The sequence below is a fragment of the Bos javanicus genome, chromosome 8 (genome assembly GCF_032452875.1).
Source record: "Bos javanicus breed banteng chromosome 8, ARS-OSU_banteng_1.0, whole genome shotgun sequence".
Classification (NCBI taxonomy): domain Eukaryota; kingdom Metazoa; phylum Chordata; class Mammalia; order Artiodactyla; family Bovidae; genus Bos; species Bos javanicus.
In genome coordinates, this window is record NC_083875.1 from 59,557,975 (window position 1) to 59,562,411 (window position 4,437).

Genomic DNA, 4,437 nt, shown 5'->3' on the forward strand with positions numbered 1-4,437 from the left:
ACTGCCACCCTGCAAGGTCAAAAGTTAAAGGGTCTTACAACTAAATTTCCACTCTCTGAAAATATTTAAGAAACATAAATTCACAAATAAACCTGATACACAGATGCAGGAAAAAAAATTTAATAAGTAATTAATCCTAGAATTTTGCACATGAAAATTTATCTTGCCCTGCAATTTTGAGTTGAAGCATTTGTGCCTCTTTTCCATTTTCAGCTATGAAGACATATCTTAACATCTAGATCTGGATAGAAGAGATGTTATTTTTACTTTAAGGCTTGCAAAACAATATGCTTTGCTAGGGATGTATTCTCATTTTGTGGTGTTTTGGGTATATCCACTGGAGATCCCTGTTGACAGGCTACATCCTATTATTAACATAAAGGTTAACTTCCATGTAGTTAGAAATCACCACCACCATTTACTGTCATTTAGATTCAAAATCTTGGTCAGAAGTCTTGTATATTCTTAATCCCTTCAACTACTTCAACTAATCAGCCCTTAATAACTGGAAATTCCATACTTATAAGTACTCCATTCACTACTTCACATTCTAACTCCATGGGCCTCATTTTTCTTTGTGATTTCCTTCTCTTTTAATCCACTCTACACAATATCCTATCCTGTATGATACACCAACTTTGTGTCCATCGAAACACCAAGAATATATGTGAGAGGTGAATGAACTTATGTCACAATGAATCCTCTCCAATGCCCCATCCCCCAGGTAACACGGTAAATTTCAGGAGTTGTCATGTACTTATGGTAGTACCCAGGGTCCTGAACAAGACAAATGCAATCAATTGTGCTTCAAATTTTTCTTTTTTAATTGACTGATCACAGTGCCAGGTACTGTTCCAAGCCCTTTTCACACATTAACTCATTTAGTCTTCATAACAACTCTTTGAGAAAGCTATTGTCATCACCCCTATTTTACCAATGAAGAAGCTGGGATACACAGAGGTTATGCCCCTTGCTCATAGTTACCTACCGGTAAGCACATGGGGCCAAGTTCAAACCATGCAGGCTGGCTGCAGAGTTCATGCCCATGGCCACTACATATGCTGTCTCTTATTTATACTGTTCTTGTCCACTGTGTATGAGTGTCTCTGTGTATGTGCCTGCAAAAACTCTGCAAATCCTGCCTTAAACAGTTCATTTTTGAAGGACTGTGTAAAGCAGAGTGGAAGCAGCAGCAAGCAGGGATAAAGCTCAGGGCATATGTCTAGCTGAACAAATATAAGAACAGTGAGGATGTTGACCAGTTGGAAAGGGTGCTACACAAAGATAGCAGGCGGCATCATCCTGGTTTGGGGTCAAGAGGGTAAACTTCCTGAAGGAAGTGATGTTTACGCTAAAGCAAAAGGGGACTTCCCCAGTGCTCCAGTGGCTAAGAATCTGTGCTCCCAGTGCAGAGGGCTCAGGTTCGATCCCTGGTCAGGGAACTAGATCTCACATGCTGCAACTAAGAGCTCACAGGCTGCAGCCAAGACCTGGCTCAGCCAAATAAAAAAATAAACATTAAAAAAAATACTAATACAAAAGGATGAATAAAAGCTATCTGGGGGACACGGGGCAGGCAGTGGAGGCGGGGGAGGTGGGTCAGAGAAAGGGACTAACCCCTGAGATCGTGAGGATGACCAGAGCACATCCTGAAACTTTTCTATGACAGCCTCACTATTCCTAGCCATCACACTCCAAGCTGGTCAGCTGGCTGAGATGACAAGGCTATGCCACAGCACTGCAGACCATACGTTCATCCTCTTCTCACCCAGGCCAGAAAACAACAGTGCTTTAAGGCACGGTTTCCTGAAGGCACATCCTAGAACTAAAACTGCTTCAGGGATGCCTGCAGCCATGCTGAAAGGGAACACCCAGAAGGCCCAAGTAAGCATGCTGTACTGAATTTATAATGCAGAAAACATTTGTAGTTCCTTGGACATTTGCATTGCTATAAAAATTATACTTTATGGGATAATTATTAATGGTTTGAAGAGACATAAACAGTACAAACGAAATATAGCTGATACTATGAAAATGTAAACCATGTAAATCAAAATCATAAAACAATTATTCAATACTCAGAGGCCTACTTAATATATACATATGAAATTCTTACACACATATGCAATAAAAGCCCACAAAAACCATCACTCTAAAGTCATTCACTATACAAATATGAAGATAAATCTTTATCTTTAACCTCAGTTTTATCTTCAGCAAGAGGGTTGTGTGGTTTGGCTTTATGCAAATCACATTTAGTATTAAATAATCAAATGTCACATATGTCATATAAAGCAGCAAGTGGAAAAAAATAAATTATGAAAATGTATGAGGCTAAAAGTTAACAGTGAAAAATGTCTCCATATTCAATGTTCTTTTCCATGATGAAACTAAAATATTATCCAATGTATCAGGATACATAAAAGAGTGTAGCATAATTGTGATTTTAAAAGCTCTCAAAGGAAAAATTGAGCCAAGATGAGTTACTTGCACAGAACTATGCAAATGTATTGAATTAAGTCTAAGTTAAAAACATTAGATACTTTTGTTCTTACCAAAAACATTATTTAAACTTGTGAACACCTTCATGAAATCAAATGTTGGTAATAATCTTGATTCCATTGCAAGGCAACAGAAAGAGCTTTTGTTTAAACAAGATTGCTAACTGGAACTTTAAGTCTCTAATTTGGATTTTGTTGCAAAAATATTTATCCAGGTTCAAATAGCTAAAGATGATGGCTTTGTCTATCAGAGGTACCGTTGTAATCTAATCAGTTTGGGTAAGCTGGTGGTAAAACCCAGAAGCAAAGAACAAGATGATTCTTCTATATCAAAGGTACATTCTTATATATAAATTGTAAGACAAATATTGACACTTTGCTACATGGAACTGTTTTAATTCAACAAAAAGGGATGTTCTTAGATACTTAGTACAATAAGTAAGAACTATTATTTCTGTTTTTCTCAGCAAGCTACTTGGCCTGGCCCTATGAACCAAGGTAAATTCAAGTCTCTGTCTGGGAATAACTTGATTGGTTCAGGTCACTGAAAACCAAAACCTGAATACCAGGCCTCAGTGAGCCAGCCTGGGGTCAGGCGTTGACTCTTTCAGCTCTTAAAGACATTTTGGTGGGGAAGTCTGGGAGGCAACATAGCTTCCAGCGAGCAGGACCCACCAGGCTGTGTGCAAGAGTAAGTCATCAGTCACCTCAGACAAAAGACTCCGACTTGCCTGTCCCTTAACCACAATACCCCTTCAAAAGAGATGACTTTCCAAAACTACACAGAACATTTTATTCACTGTTCATTATTTAAGAAATAGAATGCAGGGAGAGTTAGGAAATTTGCATTATATTGGAGATTATGCTTCTAAACCATGGAGAGATTCAAGCATGCATACTTTCATTTGGCAAGATGTTAAATCATTCTAAGTACTAGTGTATTTTTTTTTTCAGTCAGTTCAGTTCAGTTGCTCAATCGTGTCCAACTCTTTGCGACCCCATGGACTTCAGCATGCCAGGCCTCCCTGTCCATCACCAACTCCAAGAGTTTACTCAAACTCATATCCATTGAGTCAGTGATGCCATCCAACTACCTCATCCTCTGTCATCCCCTTCTCCTCTTGCCTTCAATCTTTCCCAGCATCAGGGTCTTTTCCAATGAGTCAGCTCTTCACATCAGGTGGCCAAAGTATTGGAGTTTCAGCTTCAGCATCAGTCCTTCCAATGAATGTTCAGGACTGATTTCCCTTAGGAGGGACTGGTTGGATCTACAAGGGATCCAAGGGACTCTCAAGAGTCTTCTCCAACACCACAGTTCAAAAGCATCAATTCTTCTGTGCTCAGCTTTCTTTATAGTCCAACTCTCATATCCATATATGACCCCTGGAAAAACCACAGTCTTGACTAGATGGAGCTTTGTTGGCAAAGTAAGTCTCTGCTTTTTTTTTTTTTTTTAACATTATTTTAATTTTAATAAAAAGTTAAACCAGGGATCTCTAAATTTTGGAATCCTAGTATTAATCAACTACAAATAAGTATTAGCCCCTATCACTAATGACTGAGATGTTTCTTTCTAATGAATTGACCATTACATTTCCAAGATCTGAAATGGCCAACAGACCATAGAAAGAGACTTCTTTAGGCTCCTGTTTGAAACCAACAGCTTCAGCAAACTGCTGGCCTTGATTCAGGGCCAATGTCTCTGCTTTTTAATATGCTGTCTAGGTTGGTCATAACTTTTCTCCCAAGGAGTAAGTGTCTTTTAATTTCATGGCTGCAGTCACCATCTGCAGTGATTTTGGAGCCCAAAAAAATAAAGTCTGCCACTCTTTCCACTGTTTCTCCATCTATTTGCCATGAAGTGATAGGACCAGATGCCATGATCTTTGTTTTCTGAATGCTGAGCTTTAAGCCAACTTTTTCACTCTCCTCTTTC

The 4,437-nt window shown here is 38.9% G+C and overlaps 1 non-coding gene across 1 annotated transcript; it reads right to left on the reverse strand.

Moving 5' to 3' along the window:
• Positions 1–4,062: 4,062 nt before the first annotated feature.
• Positions 4,063–4,198, reverse strand: LOC133253541 (small nucleolar RNA SNORA2/SNORA34 family). The gene has a single exon (XR_009738330.1). It is a non-coding gene; the product is annotated as a small nucleolar RNA SNORA2/SNORA34 family (small nucleolar RNA).
• Positions 4,199–4,437: the final 239 nt, after the last annotated feature.